Genomic DNA, 23,205 nt, shown 5'->3' with positions numbered 1-23,205 from the left:
TGTCAGTCAAAGAGGGTAGCTGGTATATTTTGAGACTTTAGTGAGTTCAGATGATCTCTGGGACTTTTTACTTTCATGATTAGAATTTAAACGCAGAACGACTAGGAAGCTGAGGCATTTTCCAGCTAGAAATAAAGGAGAGGTGAGTTAAATATTGTGCAGAAAAGGGAAAGGGTCGAGAATAGGAACAAGAATAGGATGTTTTCCCAGGAGAATTTTAAAGCTGTTTCTAGAAAAATAATAAATGTGAAAAGAAATTATACTAATCTATCCATTAATTCCTTAAATCCCGAGCCCATTAAAACATGCCTCAAAGAAAGCTTTGGATGACCTGTTCTGCCCAATTAATTTTGAAGTATTGGAAATCAATTAGTTACAATAAACAGACCAGTTCTCATTATTTTAAGAAGCTTACAATTAGCAACATGGATAGATGATTGTATACAGGGCTTTAAGTATAAAGACATAATGGCACTGATGAAGAATACTGGGCACCCCTTCTTTCTAAAACTAAATCTCTTTTGTACTATCAGGACCAACTTCTGATAGTGAATTCAAACTTTTACCAAGTGGTCTGCTTTTTATAGAACTGATTTAAATATTGAAACGCTGGATTTTTCCTTCACAGTATGTGCAACAGAAACTGAAATTCTTCCGTGAATGTACACATAACATGGTACCAGTTTTTGTTTGCTCTGCAAGCAACATAAAATGAAATGTGTTTAATCCTTTTCTCATTTCTTTTGGCCAGCAAGGCACTTGGCTTGCCAAGGTACCCCCTCCTAACCATAGCCAAAAAGAACTCATTGTTCCTAACTCATTAAATGCAGTGGATTGGCTTGATAGAATCTGTTTGCTTGCCCTCCTGTCTGGTGTGCTATTTTGCATCTGCAGTTTCCAAGGTATTCATTTGCTCACTAGAAAAAAAAAATGATGAAGAAAAAAGCTTCATCTGCATATTTCCTATGTTAGTACATTGATTCATTATGTCATTTCTAAAAGAGGGACAATATTATGACTCATGAGCATGGAGGAAAAAAATGAAACATTTATTTCTTTGTTAGTTCAATAAGTGTACATTTGTTAGTGACATGAACTAATTGCATAGTTACCATAAAATAACATGTTTTATTTTTCTGTAATAATGTAGTAACTACATAGTAACTTCTTAGGAAACAATGGTAATTATACGGTAACGTGATAATAGTGCTGTTTTATTTTTCCCAACAACTATGCAATTAACTCTACATAAAGTACAAAATACACCATTTCTGAACTAATCTGTGCACTTGCCTACATAAAGGGTTTCTTCCTTGGTTTTCTTGCCCTTGACTGCCTCTCACTATATCAATCCCTCTCGCTATTCAAAAGTTTAAACCTAAATCCTTTCATAATCTCTCATCTTCAAATCCAACAAACTATTCATCCATCAGCGTTCTATCATGAGGTATAGAACTGAAGCATAAAACTGTAATGTTATGTGACCCAGAAGTGACTTCCAATGGCAAAAAGAGCAAAGCCAGAAAGGATATCTTCAGCAGACTAGCTCCAGACAAACTGCGAAGATACAAACCCTCCTGGCAGGATCAACTCTGAACTAAGATAAGTCTGAAAGAAGGGCATACATTTAACTTCCAGGGTGAAGAGATGTAGAGAGCACTGGCTGCACTTCCTCTGCTGAGCGATCCAAGAAACACACATGCACAGCTTTGGGGAGAAGGAGAAGAAAGAACACCTCCTGTCTCAGCAGGCAGAGGGGAGTTGCAGTCCTCTTGAGAAATAGCTTCTCTATAAAAAAAAAAGAGAATATATCAAAATGGAATTGCTCTAAACATTGTTAAAAGAGAGAGAGTGAGGTAGTCTCTTATGGGAACAAAGATTCACGTAGTAAAAGTGACTTAGATTCATGGCTAAGAAATCAAGACAGGAATAAAGCACAGTTTGGTTCTGAGCCAACAGAGGCTAAAATCCCAAGCACTCGGCTGCAAGCGGTGGTTGAAACCACACAGTCATTGGACAAAAAGAGGGAGAGGTGCTGCTCGGTGGACAGGGCTTGGGCTAAGTGCATGCTTACCCCTACTCTGCCCACATTGGGGGAGTAAGCTTGGTGCTAGCAGAAGAGGTGAGGGAGACTTGCTTTCTGCTTCTGGAGTGAGATTGCTGAAGTTGGGCCTAGAGAGAGGAGGAGACTTGAGGTTGAGCCCCTCAGCACCTCCCATGCTGTGGGTGGCTTCTATGTACCCACAGGAGTCCCGCTGGGTCCCACCTGAGCATTCCATTGCAATGGGCTCTGTGCTGGCTCTGCCTGGGATGTGCTCTAAGACCCTAAACCCACAGACTGCAGATTGCCCTGGCATCAAGCATCTCAACCATGAAATGAGCCTAAAGAAGCTATTTTTTAAAAAAAGGAGGAAAGAGACACAGAGGAATACAGACCCAGAGGCAGCAAAATGATAAGAAAATGAAAAGCACAGAGGGATACATAGTAAGTGACCAAGAGAGATGGAGAGAAGGAGGCATGAAGAGAGTCACAGAAAATATGATAAGGTAATAGAGAGACAGACAGAAAGAGAGAGGGAAAGGGAGTAAGAAGCAGAAGAATTGATAACGAGAGACAAACAGAGAAAGAGACCCAGAGATGGAAAGAGAGTCAGAGGGAGGGAGGAAGAGAGGGGAATATATGTGTGTGTTATACATTATATATATGTGTATATATATGTGTGTGTGCGTGTATATATATATATATACATATATATATATATATATATATATATATATAGAGAGAGAGAGAGAGAGAGAGAGAGAGAGAGAGAGAGAGAGAGAGAAAAGAGAAGAGAGAAGAGAGAGAAAATGGAAGAGGAGAAGTGAGGAGAGGAGAAGAGAGAAAAGAGAGAATTGAATGTATATATGCATAAGACCCTTCTGATTTTTGGTCAGCCTGTTCTAACCATTTTTGGAGTTGTATGAGGGCCAGAGGCAATACTTCTGTTCATTATCAAATTGCATTGCATTTTCAACTTCTGGTTTGGTACCAAGAAATGAATCATACAGCCTTGGAGGAGTACTGTCATTTTTCTCTGTGGTCTAATTTAAATTCTCTATCAAATACCATTGCAACAGTGACTTTTAACATTTTGCATGATTTATGCTGTTAATGAGCAAAGAACCGGAGCAGGTTGGGGTGTTCTCTATAAAGGGAAGGAGTAAAATAAAATCCTGCACACAAGCCTGGTGGAAAGAACTATTCCAATTCTGATGGGTCTCATCCAAACTGATCATTTTAAGCACTTACCCCTACTTATCAAAAATGAAATGGCATTTTTCACTGACTGGAGTACATATATAAAATTCCTGTCCACAGAAGAGAGCTAATTGAATGGGGGAAGAAATACCCCAGAGGTAGAGGAAAGCCGCAACGTCATCTGATTGATTTCAAGCACTCTAAAGAAAGACAGGAAAGACACAAAAAGTTTCTAATATCTAGATTCACTGAAGCCAAGTGCATTGGAATTTGATGGCCTAGAGGTTTAAATTATAGACTGCAAGTTCTGAATTTTCTGAAATGTTTCTTGGATTGTTTGAAAAGGATATTGCCATGTGTTGAAAGAGTACTTTGCACTGGATTAAGAAAGGCATCGAGAACCCACATCCCTCAAATTTACCATGTCTTCTTGTGTTAAGATGTTTTGATATGAACTATGTTACTCATGACCCTAGATTTCTGTTCACCATTCATTCCACTTTTCTCTTTGGGTATGTAGATCTCTATTGCAAGCTTATTTTCAAAATGAAAATGTTAATAACATAAAATTAACAGGTGATTCAAGAAGAATTTGAAAGAGAATGGGGAAGTGGTTCAACACCATCCACCCAACCAATATGAACTGTTCTCTCTACTCCCTGCTCCTCACTCCATTTGGAATGTGCTGTGCTAGTCACTGTGTAGGGAGTATGGTTGGGTATGTCACAGTGTACTCACAGTATTTCACTATGGGTTGGAGCTTTATTAGTGTCAAGGGCTGTGACCCCAAAATTCTTATGTTGAAGCCCTAACTCCCAGTATCTAAGAAAATGACTATACTTTGAGAAAAGTCTTTAAAGAGGTAATTAAATTTAAACGAGGTCATAAGATGGGTCCGAATCCAACATGACTGGTATCCTTATAAGAAAAAATTAGGACATAGACATGCACCATGTGAAGGCATAGGGAGAAGACATTTACAAGCCAGGGAGAATGGTCTCAGAAGACACTAACCCTGCCGACACCTTGATCTAACCTCCATAACTGTGAGAAAGTACGTTTCTGTTGTATAAGTCATCCAGTCTCTGGTACTTTGTTTTGGCAGCCCTAGCAAACGAGTATAATCAGTTATCATCATCTGTTCCAAGAATCATTTTCAGAGTACAGGTATTCCTTAACTAATGAAAGCTATACTTTATCAATGACAAAGTCTTTAGTATGACATTTGAGTATAAATTATATTAACCAATCATCTTAAAAGTGATATTTAGAATAATGGTTATCTCTAAAAATATACTTGGAAGCCTTCTAAATGGCCTCAAGTCTTCCTCAATGGCACCAACTCATCCCGAAGGTGAGACACCCTTCTTTCTAGTCTGTGCTAGCTACTCGGGGTAATATCCGAAGGCCCACATACTTTTTCTCAGCAATGATGTCCTCTCTTGCTATTCAATCCACTTGATTCCTATAGGAGCAGAGAGGCTACTGTTCCTCCCTCTCCTTCTCTACCCCTTTCTTCTGATGACATTACTTCCTTTGTAACTTCCTTCCACAGAAGCTATGCATTCTCTCTTGCCTTAGGTGTTAATGTTGTTGGCTCTCTACTTGGCCTGTTGCACTTGCCTTTCAGAGTTTCTTTTGAAGTTTAAATGGGTTCTATTCAACACGTGGTCCCCAGAACTGTTTGTTATTAGCTTTGTTACCAGTCCAGGAGATGAAAAGCTTTTAATAGCTGACTTACATTCCAGCACCAGCTACTTATCTCATCAAGGTCCAGTACTTGGAAACACACTGACCTACCTAACCCTCTGTTTTCCTCCTTTATTCCACGCCTTTGCCTGACCTGTGAGCACCAACCATCTGATTCCTTTTGTTTTGCTTTTTCTCTCCCTGTTCCTAAACGAAGATGTTTTCTTGGTTTCTTCATTTAACTCTGTAAGCATCTTCCCTAATCCCTTGAATCCTTTTCCAACTTAGAGTTATATTATTACACATATCTATGGCTGCCCACAAGACACTCTTTGATCATCCCATAATTCACACTGAAAGAAATGTCACATTGAGCCTTTTGCCAAATGTAGCTCTTATCTGCTCTTAAAAACATGTAGTAGAGGACCAAATTCCTTTCTCCCACAATAATTTGATTTCATATTTTACTACCTTGCCTAAACTTGTTTGCTGCTTTTACTAAAATAGTAAGTATATTGTGCTATGTTATAATATGCCTTTTCACATTTCAATTTGTTAAAAAAGAAAAAAAAGGAAAAATGTTTAGGTAATAGTATCTCTAATGGGAAAGTGTCTTCAACAGAGTTCTTTCTGTTTTATTCTGAATCCTTGTTATGGAGTTCTTTCTAGAATTCCATGTCCAGCATGCATGCATGGGTTAGGAAGCTGTATTAATGACTTAGAATGCAGGTATTTGAGAAGGAACATCCTTGGGTTCACTCCCTACCCAAACCTACTTCTCTTGTTGAGTGGCTACTTGTTTCTCCCTGGAAATGATCTTTTCAGGAAAACGTTCTGTCAAAGCTCTGTTCTCACTTCTCCATTCCCCCACCCATAACGTACAGTGCAGTGAGGACAGAACATCAGGATCCCCTGTGCTTTTTCTCACCTACCTCACCTTCTTTCCTTTATTTTTTTGGAGATCTTTTTGTTTTGTTTTAGTTCCTCGGATTTGTCCTGATGATCCCCCTTCTGTTATTCTTGCAGGTTTCAGCTCTCTCTAAATTCTCCATAATGTACCACTACTCAATGGCCTTTACCCCAATGCTTTTCTGTTTTTTCACACTGGCTCCTATAATATTTTTCTATATTTATCATTTTCTTTTGTTTAAATTTTTTATTTTATCCTAAACTGCTACTAAGGTTAGATCATTAGGTTTCAATGGCAGTCACTCCTACTTTGCAGGTATTTATTTGTACTTAAGTAGCTTGTTACAAGTGTAATTTCTTGTGACTTCCTTAAGAGTGAGCGACCTAGAGTTTTTAATTTAATAATCCTTCTTAGCAGGTCTAAAGAGTCCAGGCTAGATGGTTATGATGATAACTGTAAGGTGTTAGCTCAGTGTCCAGCATATAGAAAATGTATATGCTATAGCTATGATTATGTTTAGTTAATGTGTGGACTTCAAGGAGTCCATGAATCCCCTCTGAAATTACATGCTGATTGTTATGTATCATATGCATTTTTCTAAGAGTTGAACCGCATATTTGTTCATATTGTTACATGGTTCATACTCATTAAACATTTAAGGATATTGTAGCCTCTGTCTTGAATTTGGAATCATCTCACAGTCTCTGTTCATCTTTGAAGATGTCTTGAGACTATGTTACTATAGTTCACTTTAGAGTAAAGAAAGGTCAGACACATGTCTGTGATAAATAATTGTAAAAATCCAGAAACAAGCTTGGAACTGAAGAGATGTTTAGGTGTGAAGACATGATATATCTGCTAGCTTTAGGTCCAGCTAATAGCTCCTCCTCATGCATCTAGAAACCCATTTAATTGTTCTTTGGACTAAATAAGTCCAGGTTTTTTCTCTCATTGATGATTCCTGAAGTTGTCCCTTGAGAGCTGCTGGTAATTGCCAATGGTTATGTGGTGGAACTGTAACTATTTTGGTGCCCTAAATTATCATAAATCCTTGCTTTGGGACATTGTATAATGCCTCTAGCATGCAGAGTCTTCCTTATCTTTGAAAGCTCATGTTATGTAGTTCATCTATCAGTGGTCACTCTCACACTGCCAGGTGGCCTTAGTTCATCACACAAATACATATCTGGCACTTACTATTATAATACGACTATTTCTGAATGGTAATGTTTATTTCTTACAGAGATTAAATACTTCATTTTCCCTAAAAGTTAGTTAACTTCAGAATTTTATTTTCTACTTTTTTGAGCATAGGCCTCACTAAACCATCTGGCTGGTTGGGTTTTTGAACAGTGTTTCAGTCCAGGAGTTTTGTTTTTTACTCTTATTTTTTTTTTCATCTTTCAGTAGTAATTTTGTGACATGATACATTTGCTGGCACCTTGGCTAGCTATGTTCATGCATTCCTTTACACCTTCTAAAACTGTAAATGTAATCCAGAGCAAGGCTATTGGAGGGAGCTGGGAAGTGGGATACTGCAAATCAGAGTTGTGGTGGGGGAGATGAGTGTGTGCAGCAGATAACTACTTGATTAGCTAGATTTAAATAGTGTTGGGTGAATTTGCCAGGTGAAAATAAAAATTGTCAGTTCAGTTTAATTTCATGGTGAATCAAACAAGGAAATTAGATTCTGCTACTCTGTCAGTTTGACATCCACAGCAAGCGACAATTAGAGATGATGAGAGAACTTATATTTACTTTGAAATTCTTGATTTTCTGATAGGCATGTAACTTTTATTTACCCTTGCATTACAGAAAAATGTGACATAACAGTAGCATTAGTGGAGGTTGCCAGAACATTGAAGAGATAGGCAAAAGGGGCAGAAAGGGCAGGTAGAGAGGCCAGAACTCACTTTCATAGTTGGCATAATCAGATTGAGAGGTACGTTGAAGAGGGAAAGGCCTTGTGCTCTTAGGCCAGAGGAGTTTGGAGCTGAAATGCAGGTAATAACACAGTGGTTACACCTCTTGCTTCAGCAGACAAGATTACATTAGAGCAAGTCAAGGCTGAAAGGCAGGGAATGAGAGTGACTCTGACTTGTGCTGTAGCAGCCAGGCCATTCAATTTGATTTTTATTTTCTTCATAAGCCCACAATCCAAGCATTAAGCAACTTGAAGGACTTACATTTAAACACAAATACCTTTCCAGACATTCTTCCCCACCACTCCTAATTTAAGAAAGTGAATTTCAATTTCAAATTAGGGTTCAAAGGGCACATAAAAATTCGTAGAACTGAAGCACAAAATGATCACATGGGAAGTTGCTTCGTTGGCTTGCAGCAAAGTTCTTGGCAAGAGGTAGATCTCAATAGCACAAAGAAATAATTTCCCACCCAAATTTTCTCTTGAAGAAATAGTTTCAGGGTTGACTGACTACCTTTGGATAGCAAAGACAGCATTGGACGATATAAATAGAATGACAGACAAAATATGATTTGATTCAAGGAGGGGATAGAGAGACTAAGATATTCTTTGATTTAATGGCTATATAGTCATTTAAAAAGAATCCTACATCTTGTGGGTATAAAGGTCACAAGAAAGCCTGGGTAAGTCACCTCATACCTTTCTCCAAAGCTTTTCATGGACCCGAACATTCTTAGATCTCACTTCCTAAAAGGTCTTTATCTTTGTCTCTTTGTCTCTCTATGTCTCTCTCTCTTTCTCCCTCTCCCTCTCTCTTCCTCTCTATCTTATGTTAGTTAACGAGGGACACAATTCTGACTCCAACTAGATATTTATTTTCTAACAAAAACAATGTGTCAGTGTTCAGTACAAGTTTCTTATTCGCCTTTTCCCACATTAACATTAATTAACATTAATTTTTATTATGAAATAACAAGCACATAGTAAGACGATGGCAGAATAGTTAATGAATGAAAGAGCATGAACAGATACCTTTGTATTCTAATATTTTGGAACTGGGAGACATGTCTAGGATGTTTACCAACTGAAAAACAAAATCCTGAATCAGAAAAGTTTGATAGCTATGTAGAGCACATCTTATAGTCACTAGTGATTTTGAATATTTTTTTTAATCTAGCATGATCAAAATTAGGCTGAAAAAGATAAATGAAAGAATCATGAATAATTTAGAGGTGTTGATTTTAACTGTTAATCAAATAGAACATATAAAATTGTATCCTAATTATTTGGAAATGTGATAATTTATGGACGTCAAAGAGTGAAGAAAGGAAAACGAATTATTTCTTATCTACTTTCCATCTTTCTTTCAACAAATTTAAAACAAGAAATGAAAGTAATGCACTTTGCCTCAGCTATATAAAGTGTCTAACAATTTGATTAGTGCTTATACCAGAATTCTAGTATAAGTGGAGTACACTCATCCTAGGGTATTTGTTACATATAAATTCCAAAAACATCTATTTAAAACCTTCTTCAATACTTTAAAAATGAGGTATAATAATGATAAATAACTTGAACTAGAAATAAATTAGCAGCATACAGTTCAACAGCCTTATATACATTCTCACATTTCTATATCTTGTCTTTTTGGGAGACTAATTGATGTTTGAGTATATCATCCGAATCATATAAGCAAGATAAATATTTATAAGTGAACAATAGTGTAGTATTTGAGAAATCCAGAAAGAGATTCCACTTGCTTGGTCTTAATACAATCTGTATTCCTTAACAACTAAAGAGCTACTATATACTTATGTAAAGCATAAGGTTATCTCATTTTTCTCTTCTCTTTTCCTTTTACTTCTTTCATATTCTTTCTTTTTCTTTTTTGCCAAAGTTTCTCTAGAGCAATTAAATCTTTAGCAGACCATAACCTGCAGTTCTACTTTATTGATATCAAATACTTGAAACAAATTTAATATATATTCTTCAGTTAATATTTTTGAGGGGTCTCTGAAGGAAAATACAAGCTATACGAGCTGTGCCTTTAAAGAGTTACTCACCATAAAATGCTAGAGGGCATTTATCTCTTATGCTATCTTAAAATTGTTTATGAAGATCTATTAGCAAAAAAAAAAAAATGATATAAATGGGATCTCTGTGTTTTATTAAAAAGTTCAAATTATGATTCTGACTCTTCCTAAAATAAATACAATTTAACTGCTAGTATATTAATTGCCAGTTGGAGCACTCTATAGCTCGACCATAACACAATGCCACGGTCCATTACTCTATTCAGCAAGCCACTGGTTACATGCAGATATTCCAAATGATTTCATAAACACAGGAGCAGATACTGGTAAGCAGTGATTAATTTCTGTAGGACCATGTGATGCCCTGTAATTCTTTAATGGTGCCAAAGTGATCTATAGCATGAGTACATACTTTGGCTAGCTCAGCAAATGCCCAAGGCAAGCGTCAGGAACATCTCTCCTTGCAGGCATTTTGTGAGGATTTTATTCACCTTGGGAAAGGACCTACAGTTTACACAGAAAAAAATACTTTAAGAATTTTGTGCATGTAGTTGCTCATGGGAATAAAAGGACTTTTCTTTCCCTTTAAAGATATATTATTATTTTACGGTGTTCATATGATCATTACGCCTAACAAAAGGAAGCTGGAAAGGTGCCCTTTCTCTGTTTCTCTGGCACCATTTCTGGGAAAGACACTAGGCCCTTTTCATAGGTTTTGAGATTCTTTATTCATTATACAAAAAGGTTCTTCTAAGGATACACATCAGTAGCCAGTTCCATCAATAGCAGAGCATGAACAGAATGCATTTAGAAACCAGTGAGGTTACAACAGCAATCAACATTTTTCAGCGATGCGCTCCAATTTTAAATGAGAATTCTGGTGACTCTGTGATGTCAGAGTGCATATTTTGATTAAAACAATTTTTTATTGAATTTTTTATGGGCCCATTACTGGCATCCCTGGGTACACATAAACATTTTTTAGGACAATGCAATCCAGCAGAGAGGTGGAACTGGGTTTTAAGTCATAAAATAGGAAACATTAAACCCAATGGTCAAGGAGTGCACAGTCCCCTAAACATCAGCCACCCAGACTCTCCCTCGGGCCCAAGGCCACTCCGTTAAGTAAATTAGGTGCTTAGGGAAAAATTTGAACAACAGTGGGCACTGAAGACATAGCGCTAAGAGAGTCTTATTTCTAAATATCATTTAATAGCTGAAGCGAGCCAAGATATACTTGTTTATATAGAAACAGAGGGGTCTGCCAAGCCCTAGACTACAGACAGACATCCCAGGTTCCAGTCCTGATTTGAATACTTACTCTCTAGGGGACTTTGACAAATCAACTAAAACATCTGAGATTCAGATGCCTCCTTGTAAATATAGAGATAATACCTCCTAGGCTTGGGCATACCATCCAAGGCCAATCAAACGAGGGGAAAAACGTATTTGGAAAATCCGCTATAAGCCTGAAAGTACATACTGAAGAAAAATTGCCCTTATTTATTTGATGATGGAGACTTCAAAAGAGGCCTTCAAAATATTCTTTAAAAAAACCTTGAAATCCAAGGCTTTGAAACTATCTTTTTCTAAGCAAAGCCATTGCTTAAAACCCCGGCTGCCCTTTTACTTTACTTGAACCAACCAATTCTGGAAGTGATGAAATGAACTTGGTAGAAATTCCCTAAAAGATATATTCTGATGCTAAGTAGGATGCTTGTTGGGCCTGAGAGTCATGGCTTAGTGGTGAGAGATGAGAGTGTTCTTTGTGCTATGAGAAACTTGGCTCTAACTTGGGAACTAGGCTCTAACTCGGGAAATTTGCTTACAATGAACATAGTTGTAAATGCAGAGTTACATGCAGTTTTACTTTATTGGAGAGGAAATCATAACTTAGGTCTTTATTTTTGGTTTATTGAGATGATTTACATGGCTTTAAAAATGTGAGTGGTACTAAGCCAAATAATTCATGTGAATTTTAAAGGAATCTCAGCTGTCTTATTTTAGAATAGCTCCTATTTCTCTCTCTCTCTCTCTCTCTCTCTCTCTCTGTATGTGTATGTGTGTGTGTGTGCATGTGCTTTATGGTTAGGTGGCAATGGGTAATTCTGAAACAAGACTACATAAGTGATCCAAAGTAATGACACATCCTAAAGATAAGGAGTAGATTTGTTGGAGTAATCAGCTGTTCAGGAAAATATACTTACCTGATATTAGCTCTTCAGCATTTAAGGGCAAGATTCTCATAAATAGTGAAGAGTTAGATGCCATCTCAGATCATAAAATATTGTTTTAAAGTAACCATAGTTTCTAAAGTAGTTGTTAAGGATAATTGGAACTGATATTAATGTTTTATAGTTCTTTATTACAGTATGATGGCTTTATTACAATATGATGTGAATTTTTATACATAAAGAAACGCACACATATGAAGAGGTATATAGCACTTTTTTTTCTGAAGTAACTTCTAATTGGAGGAGGTTATATTCTACCTGACAAACAATCCCGCTGGCACTTGGTCTTTTCACACTTTGAAGGATTAAAAGGTTATCTTGGGTTGATTTGGAAGAAAAAAAATTCATGCTCACATATTACATATCTGTATTATTAAATCAGCAGGCATTTTAGATTTTTATTCCAAATTCACAAACTAAATTATAAAAAAATCAAAAAGTTTGATTTCACTGTAGAAATTGATCTAGAATGATTTATTCATTCTCAGGAAGAATTTTTTTCTGTTTCATTTAAAAATCCAATAAACTTTCATTTAACACTGTAGTCCTAACTAGATGATATGTGTTAGGAATGAATGTTAAAGGAGATGTAGTTCTTGCTTTCAAGTTGCGTAGAGTGAGAGATGAAGACCTTTAACTTCACTATTACCAGGTTGAGTGCTCAGAACTTGGAAAGAAGTGAGCAACAGCATTTTAACATGGAGATCATCTCACATGCTCTGGAGGCGCCAGGTGACCCTTGGTGAGATGAGATGCACTGCAGTGGTTCTGAGATCTGTCATTAAGACAGAAAAAAAGAAAAAGAAAGAATAGATGAAAATGAAGAAAAATTGTAGATGGTCAGACAGGCACTTGAAATATGTAGGATATTGAATGAATGATGAATCTTGTGTCTTCAAGCAGAGGCAGTTATAATTGTTAAGGTGCTGGTCAATTTTAAAAGTGCTTTCATTTCTGATTTTTATTTCCATTCTTGATTCCTCTCAAATAGGGCAGATAAAAGTTTTTTGTTTGTTTGTTTGTTTTGTTTTTGTTTTTTGTTTTTGTTTTGGTATCGATCAAGCTTTGCATTAACATACTGAAATAGCATAAACTTCTCTCAAACTGAAAGTATTTGGTGATCTAATTAATTTGGTACACAGAACCACTGCTATGTTTGGTTGTCTAGCCTATTTGAAAATAAAACAAATAAGATATGTTAATATGTGGTCAAAATAAGCATCTTGAAATTCTTGAATACTGATCAATCTCTCAATGTAAAGGTATAAGCATATTTTAAGAAAAGCACCCTCTATGTTATTTGCTTTGCCTCAAATACTTATAGGCTCTCTGACTCAAATGAGCTTAGAAGATTCCTCTGGCCTCTTTCGTGCAAGGCCTAGAGGAATAAGTGGCCTAGTCTTGCCTCCTTTCCCTGGGACCCAACTTGTTGGCTTCTTGGCCTTCTACAGGTAACCAGTGTCTCCTCTCATGATAGAGGGTTTCCTGGGCCTATTTTACCTTATTTAGCTACATTAAATGATAGACAAACAGAAAGATGATAGATAGATAGGTAGATATATGGATGATAGATAGAATATACTATCATATGGTAGAGAAATAAACGTAGTTTACGAAGTTCAATTCCATAAACCCCTTTGTTTACCCCCCAACCCTCCAATTCCAATTAAGTTGGCTTAACTGTGTGATTTTAATCACTCTGTTGGGTCTTTAATTGAAAAGAGTGCTAACTTTTGTCAGTCTAGAGATGGATTTTTTGATGGAGACTATTCTCAGGGAGATTTAGAGGTGTCCTAGTGCCTCACAGCCAAATGTCTATTGCTTAATCAATACAAGTCTACTAGAAGACTCTCCTGTTTTTCTGTCATACATTTTTTTTTTTTTTTTTGGTGTCACTTGAATGACAAATGAATACATAACCAAACCTTCTGGAAAAAATTAACTCTTTTTAAAATCAGGCATTACACTATTAACTTATAATATTGGGAGTGCGGGAGATGAAGGAGGTGTGCTGCTGCCAAGTTCAAGTATAAAGGTCATTCATTATATCTTCTTTAGAATGTGATAGTTCAAACAATATTCTGGTATATAAGATGTAAGAAAAAATGATGTGGGAAATCATTGGGGCTAGCTGTAAAGTATCGAATTACTTTCAATGTGTTAGCTATTTCATTATGAAAATCTTTTTTTTTTTTTTTGGTGTATTATTGTACTTTTTTTTTCTTACATGGCAGGATTCCTTTCAGTACTGAATGTTTTAAAATAACACAAAGATTGAAGGAAACTTGGCCTTTTTTTCCCACAGGAAATAATAGAACAGAAACCTATTTTTTACTAATTGTATCTGTCATACAATTTTAGAACTTACACAGAATTGTTTTCTTCAGAATGTCATTGTGTGAATACCTATGATTGGTAGTGTTCTTTGGATTGGGGGATGATGAGCTGACAAAAGGAAAGAATGTACTGAGTCAGCTCATCCTGACTCATCATATAATTAACTACATGCAATTAACATGATGAGAAAGAAGCAACCCTCTTTTTTTTTTCCCCCTCTGTCTGGTGTCTTTATAAGGACATACAATACAAAAGTACAACCCCATTTCTTATGGATAGATAAAAAATTTCCAGAAATATTAAAAAAAAGATATAGCATAGAAGCTCTTAATTCTTCTTTTGACATTGATTATGAAAAGGTTCTAATGTAATTCTCTCCCCATATGAGTAAAAGTTTGAGGTTAATGCCTTAAGGAATGTATAATTTCCTTTCCTCACATCACAGTTAGAAAAAAATTTAGTTTGACTCTAAGTGTCTGTAGAATTTAACTGTTCCTGTTTTAAAAGTTTGATCTGTACAGTATAACTTCATAAGGACCAAGGAAACTGCAAGGGAACCTGAGCTTTAAAATCTCCTGTCTTTCTCTTTTTTTTCTTTTAAGAGTGCTTTTTAGATTTGAGATGGCTTTATTAGTTCTGGTCTTCTCCATAAGAAGGGAGTGCCAGTGCTTATAAACACTGCTCTTCCATCCTGAAATTGAGTCTTTGAAACTAAAACCATACAGCTCCAGTAGTGTGGGTCATGATTTTTCCATTTAACCAAATCATATAAATGCAAAAGATATCTTTTATTACATTAACCAAATCATATAAATGCAAAAGATATCTTTTATTCACATTTTAGAATATCTCTCAGGCTCCATCTATCTAATCTAATCTATCTATCTATCATCTATCCATCCATCCATCATCTCTACCTGTACCTGTATCTGTACCTGTACTTCTATCATCTCTGTGTGTGTGTGTGTGTGTGTGTGTGTATATAAATAAATATATATGTATAAATATATATATATTTCCATCTCAGTCAAAAAAGATATCTTAAAGATGAAAATACTGTTATTCGAAGAAGCAAAAAAATTTAACTCTTTTCCTTCATTTAAAAAAATCAACACAATTCTTTCCTGTCTGTGCTTTTATTATAAATTCTGAGTTAGAGGGTGATTATTCTAAGTATAATTGTAACTGGAAGAGCAGTAGTATAATATCCATTGTGTCGCCTTCACTTTTTCTTTGACAAGACTAGCATAGATCACTTTTGCTTTTAGAAAAACATAAGAAACCAAACTCACCAAATTGTATACATTAAATATGTGCAGTTTTTTTGTATATCATTTATATACCTCAAATCTGGAAAAAAATAAAAAAACTTAAGAAAGATAAAATGTACATTTTTTTTCAGAATCTATAATTCTCAATCCATAAATTAAAATAATTTACTTTTGACTTTTAACTATATTTAAGAAACATATGTTAATCATTACCCAAAACTGCATACTGGCTTTTGGTATTATGTAAAATAAATTGATTAAATGGTAGCATAATCCTTGAGGATTATTACAGAAAAGTCCTTTGGCCTATACGAATTTTACTTGCATTCAGTTTTCACCAGATACTTTTCTATGAGTAGGCTCTTTACATTATGCACTTGTTGATAAATTCATAATCTTAAAAAATACATTTTTTATACATATATTTTACATGTTTATATATATACATATATAGTGTTCAGATTTGTATTTTAATTCTCCTTTTCAAGAAGACAAATTAAAAATAAAATTAAGAATAACTTAATTCTAAATTTTGCCATTTGGGTCCATAATAATTTATCTATACTGTTTCTTCTGAGAAGGAAGAATGACCAATTAATTGTCATTTTCAGGTTGCACTGTTTAAGGAATTTCCTTTTTCTTTGTCACTACTCAAGTTATTTGTTGCTGTATGTAACAAACCACCTCAACATTTATTGATTGAAAATACATTTATTATAAATATCTTTCTTTCTGCTGTGGTTAACTGGAATGGTTCTTGCATGTCCTCTCATGATGCCACAGTCATCTGAATGTCCAAGATGACTACTCCCATGGCCGGCAGTTGATGCTGATTTTCACTAGATCTCAGCTGGGCTATTCATCAGATCACCTATACATGCTTCTCCATGTGTAGAAAACTATGGAAAGTTATTTATTCTTTGTAAGCTACTGCCTTTCTGAGTTCATATCTATGTGATGGTGATAGATAGGCTTAGGATTACTATTTATTATGACCAACAGTTAGGAAGAAAAGCTGGTTGCTGAGTAGGAAAGGAAGACAAACTGGAACCCACAAGTGCCTCAGCATCTATCTATCCTCCCCTCTAACCTTGATATCCAGGGTATAATGGCTGTCGTTTCACTTCCACCTCTCAAATCTCATACAGCTTTACTTTTAGCCAACTCTAAGCTGCAACCATACAAAATTGGGGATTCTGGGAAATGTTGCTCTTAATGTAAGCAAAATGTTGCTCCTAATATAGAAAAAGAACAATCCAGCACATTCCACTCCTTGTCAACTCAGGATCTATCCGCTGCTCTTTTCATCTTATCTAAGTTTCAAGTATAAAGAGCAAAATTATGCTTCTGCCTAATATGCATCTGTCTCCTTTACAACTGAAAAAACGCTAACTTTCTCCCCAGGAGAGGATTTACAAAGCCCAAGTACAATTATTTTATTTATGATTAATGTTCATTCTTTCTCTGATGCTGAGCTTATAGAAATAGCCTCCTCCTAAATATTTCTTCTAGAAATAATAATTATAAGTAGCTTGGAATGTAGAGGGAAATTATCCATAATGCCACTATTAAAACTCCTCCATTTAAAAAATTTAATATACTCCTTTCCAATAATTTCCTAGTATAATATATTATTATATATCACGAATTAATAATAGGCATTCAATTTTAATTTACCATTCAATTTACTACTAAATTATCACTATATTTTCAGGTTATTACATAGCCTTCATAACAGTGACTCTATAAGATTCTATTCAGTGATTGTGGCGTTGATTAATTTGCCCCTATTCTTCTGATTCACATTTAGACTGTTTGCAATTTTTTACAGGTACAAATAGTCTCATGTAGTCAAATACAATGCAGTCTCAGACAGGTCTATGAAAGTGAAATGCATTAAATTTGTACAATATACTTATGAGTTATAAGGGATATTCCATTTCCAAAAGCTGAAAATTTTATGAAATTCATAACTATACTTCTTTTAAGACAATATATTTCCAACAGTTATTCAGAGAAAGCTTTTCTTTCATTTGCAGAACACTGTCAACTAGTTTAATTTTAGTAACTGACTGAAGTTAAGAATTTCCTGATTTCTTCTGTTATTGCAATTTTATTACATCTGTGGAACCACTGTTTTTTATTTGTATCAGAGGTTTTATTTTTATAATTTCTACTAATTTTTACATATTCATAAAGTAAACATAACATTCAATAATACATCAAAATAATTGCATAAATATTGCTAAAGAGAAAAATGATGGCAGTACGTCAAACCTGAGTGTTTTGAAGAAGGAAACTAGCTTAAAATGTTCATTCTTCAGCTGATGTACAGATGTAAAAAAAAAATTGAGGTAATAAGTGTTTTGGGATTGTTGTTGTGTAATGAGTACAGAAGTCTCACTAAAGTTGAAAGTACAAAAAGTTGGGTATTTTTCTAGAATATATCAATGACTTTTTATGCTTGTCACCTTTCCATAGAACAGGACACTTTAGGATAAATAAGTGGGTTAAATAATATGAACATCTTATGACTTTTGACAAATGGGAATACAGTGGGGAGACATGTAAGTAAGACTATGACTAGGTGGACAGAGAAATGTATTCCGAAAGATCTAATGTTTAAGCTGAATTCTGGAAAGAAAAAAGGAATTAACTATGTAAAGGTAATGACACTCCAGGCAATTTGGGAGATAGAAATAGAAACCACCCATGAGACTGGGGAATTGTTAGTGGTTCAGCATGCTGGAGTGAAGAATGCATGTGGCCAAAGAGTGGGTGGTGGAAGTATGAGTTAGCAGAGTGGCTAGAAGAAAAAATCATAAAAGATCATGTGAACTAAACTGATGGTTGATCTCAATCCTGAAAGCTCTGACAAGTTCTTCCTAGAGGCATGAGATAAATATGACCAGATTTGTTTTCAGAAAGAGTTTTTGGCAGCTATGAGCAGTAGAAATTGGAGAAGTTTAAGAGAGACCAGTTAGGAAAATGTTATTATAGTCCAGGAAAGATAAAATAAAGGGATGAAGGAAGGCAGTGGCAGTAGGGATGGAGAAGAGGGGAAGGTGGTAGAAGAAATTAGAGAGGTCAAATTTACCAGGACTGTGCCTATGTATTTGAATGTGGAAGTGGGCAATGAGTGAGAAGAGATGACTTCTAGACTTTTTCCTTGACAACTGAGTTCATGGTGATGTCATTCTCTATGAGAAGAATACAGGCAAAGAAGCGGTTTTATTGGTATATACGGTCAGTTCAGATTCACCCATAGAATTAGACACATCTATATTATATATATGGAGGAATATTCACTAGATAGTTGGAGATATAAATGTATGGATGGAGTTGGATGAATAAACTTGGATAGTATTGGTAAGAAAAAATTAATCTTGAAAATAATATTTGGATGAGATAATTCAGAGACAAAATGTAGAGGAAGAGCAGAGAGCCTAAGGCAAATCCTTGGGAGAGTACAGACACTGTGCAGCCATGGAAGGAATAGAAAATATCAAAGAAGGCATAGAAAAAGTATGGGGAGAGGTAAAACCCTTTAAGTATTTTATACATATTTCATGGGAAGGCTGTCTAATTTATGAGCCAGAGAATCTGTGCTCTAGTGCTGTTTCTAGGCACGTGACCTTGGCTATATTGTTTAATATCACCAAATTTTTATTTTCACCTACTCAAGATGAGGCTATGGCTCCTGCTGCTCAATTATAAGTTTATATCAGATAAGGTGATCTATGTGGAAACATCTTAGGAATACTCCAAAGCATCATATAAATGTAATTTTTTTTCTTGATAATGAAATCTTTTAACTACTTTTGCCTATTCTATCCTCTTTGCCACTGAATAAAATGTTAAATTGGCTTATAATTTTATCTTTATGTTATTGTGTCATCCTGGCATTGAAAGAAATATTACTGAAAAATTTACAGGACTGCCAAATAGTCTAGCCCAAGAACTTTGAAGATGTAGAACAGAGGAGAGACTATAGTTTCAAATACTCACTATGTGACACACTTAAGATCAGGCTGACATTGGGTTAGTACTAAGAAAATCAATCTTTGGAAATTTGGTTGTGTGCTTGGCAATGCTATAAAGGCAATTGGAGGAAAATGGAGTTTCTAATTCAAAATGAATGGCTGGGTATAAATATATCTTAAAAGTATGACCTAGTGGCAGGGATGCCTGCAGGCAAAATTAAAGTCAGTGGAATTTGTCTTACTACCTACTTCCGCCTTTTACAGATTTTCCTCTTATTTCAGTCCTGTCTACTACATTTTTTCTACTTATTGCCATTGTAAAAAATTTTTCTGAACCTGGGGAATATAATATCATGTACTCATTCATTTTCAAGTATTAAAATCTAAATGTATAATTTTTAAAGCAGTTTTTCTCAAAGAGTGAATTGCGAACTACCCAGATTAATGACTCAGGTGATTTTGACCCTTAACCCCAATGGAAAAGCACTTCTCTAAGAGTATTTATCTCTTTAAAAAGGAATGCAAAAAGAATTTGATATTATTACAAAAGAAACTAATGAAACATTATTACAGTATAATAGAAACAGTGTTTGTAATAAAAAACAATTTGATGTTTTTCTGACTAACAAGATGTGCAGTGCTCTTAGCCAAGTCACTTAATCTCTTTGAAATTCCATTTGTCCACCTTTACAGTAGATACAATAATAGTAATAAATCCAATAAAAAAAAAAACACCTTAATCTCACAGAGTGGTTGTGAGTATTGAGAGGGAGAGATATTGTTGATTAAAGTAGTTTTACAACTCTGAAATAATATACCTATAGAGCATTATCATTATTTTAGTTAATGATGGACTATTTTAAAGGTTATGCCTTTTGCCACTTTTTATATTAAACTATATATTTTACTAATACTAAGAAAACTGCTGACCTATAGGTAGCTGGAATATATAAATGCAAATGAAAATACAACATGTTAATTACACATAGCTGAAATTATTTATAAATTTAGGTTTCTCTTATTATAGGTATATTTCAAGAAAAACTTGTTATTGTATCAGAATTCCTAAGTTTGTGTTCAATAAATATTTACTGAATAATTGAATGCATTTAGAATATATTTATTTCATATTGTTAGCAGAGAGCTATTCCTTTTTATTATGTTTTCTAAAAATTTCTCATAACAATAATAAATACGAAAATTTTGTTAATACCTTATTGATGTGGGATCATGCAGGAGTATTAATAATAGTATGACAGCATATCAATAGTAATATGACTAATGCAGAGGAATTCTGCCTTAAGGTTTATGCAAGAATCTACTTGAGCTTTATTTTTATGATTTAAAGAGTCATCACCTATCAATTCAATTATAATTTTATCTCAATGAAATGAGCGCATGCCTGTCAACAATATTGTTTATTAATTCTTTTAAACAAACCCATAATATGCACAAGGAGATCAGATCTATAACCATTGCACTCCTAAGGGAATGGTTATTTTTCACTCTTGTGGTCGATGTTTTATTTAAATGCTTTCCAAAATAACATATAAAAGTTATTAAATATGGTGTTGAATTAAAGAGTGAGTTTTCTTGTGTTTGGTTTATAGTGAATATGGAATATTAGCTAGTTTCTCAGTTTAGAGTGGAATTTATCTACCAATAAATATTAGTAAATATTGTAGAATTCTTTTGTTCACAATTTCCTCCCTCTTCCTTGCCTTTTCTTCCTTCTTTTTATCCATACATCCATTTTTTATTCCTGTCATAATTGTTACATATGGATTATCTTCTATGCGCTACGGAAAGTATCAGGTGACAGAAGAGACTTAAAATCAGTGGTTCTCAACCAAGGGCAATTTTGCCTCTAAGGGGACATTTGACAATGTCTGGAGACATTTTTGCTCATCACAACTGGGGGAGAGTTAATGGCATCTACTGGGTAGAGCTTAGGATGCTGTTAAACATCTCACAATAAAAAGAACAGTCCTCCCAAGAATTATCTGTTCTTAAATCTCAGTAGTGCTGAGGCAGAGAAACCCTGCTTTAAATAATTCCTAGCTCTACCACATACTCAGTGCTGATATCTTCTTTACGATGTCCCTGACAGGTGCTTTGTGCCTAATTCCTCACGACTTTCAATATGGAATTGAAGATGATAACTATGCACAGTTTCCTTCCATATGTAGAAAGCATTGAAGTCTTCGTATTACTGCTTGGAGATTTCTGTTTCTTTTGTGGTCATCTTAATCCTCTCGTGACAAAACATTATTTTCCGTGAGTGGTTATTGCTGTTTATTAACCATACTACTGTGGCCACACTTTTGTTATAAATCAGCACAAACATGATGTTTTATATATATTTTTGGTAAATGTTGATCTCTTTAGAAGAGTGAGAGGTCTGGTTTGTATTCTGCAATGTTGTTTGAGAGGTATTATGGATAGTGGCTGAGAGCACAAACTTGGTATCCATATTTTCTGGGTTTGAAACTTGGCTCTCATGCTTTTTCGCTGTGTGAACCTAGGCAAGTGTATTAACTTCTCTGTAAAATGGGGATTTTACATGGGATTGTGTAGATACTTACATTGAATAAGTTACTACTATATTTTATCAACACAAAGGTGTACTTGCTTTAAATGCTCAGTTATTTTATGTATCAAAAAAAGAGAAAATGTTGCCAATTAATTATACACTATCATGCATAAGGCATATTTCAATCTCAGAGGTTATTAAAATGTGAAACAAAATGCGCTTGTCAGAACCAATGAAATACTGTATACGTAAAGCATTTAGAACTGTGCTTGACATCGAGTGTGCTCTTAATTTCCATTAGCACTTAAATTGAGATATTCATAATAAACTTCTAGTATGAAAACAAGCGACACTACAGAATATTAGCAGTGTTCAGAAAGCACTCCAGAACTTCAACACTGCTAATATTGTTTTTCAGGAGGAGGATTTTTTCCTTTTCTTTTCTTTAATTTTTTTTTTTAACTGACAATATTTCTATTCATACATGTCTTAAAGGGCCATTAATGATTTGAACACAAGATTGATTATACTATTAGGTAGAAAACTCACTGAAAAAATAAGTGCAGCCAACTAACTGGAAACATTTAATAGAAAGAAATTTTAGTTTGGAAGTTGTTTATTTATTTATTGGATTTGGTTCCATGTTCTGTGTCACAGTCTGGTATGCTTTCTTGACTCCCCTGTGTAAGAGTTAATCATTTTCTTGGGCTTCCACACCATTATAAATAAACACCTTTTTATGTTCCTCTCTTTCTCCTGTATCTTAGTTTTTTTATGTATGCCTTCTTCATTTTATTTATTTATTTTTATTTTTAGGTTCTTCCTTCCTTCCTTCCTTCCTTCCTTCCTTCCTTCCTTCCTTCCTTCCTTCCTTTCCTTCCTTCCTTTCTTTCTTTCTTTCTTTCTTTCTTTCTTTTTAGGTAGATGGGGGAAAATAAAAAGAAAACTAATTTTACTGTCTATGAGGCCAATAAACAAACAAACAAACAAACAAACAAATAAATAAATAAAATGCCTTCTTTGTTTTAATACCAACAAATAGAGGACAGG

This window comes from Pteropus medius, unplaced genomic scaffold (genome assembly GCF_902729225.1).
Source record: "Pteropus medius unplaced genomic scaffold, Ma_sr-lr_union100, whole genome shotgun sequence".
In the NCBI taxonomy this organism is placed as follows: domain Eukaryota; kingdom Metazoa; phylum Chordata; class Mammalia; order Chiroptera; family Pteropodidae; genus Pteropus; species Pteropus medius.
This window is presented reverse-complemented; position numbering follows the sequence as displayed.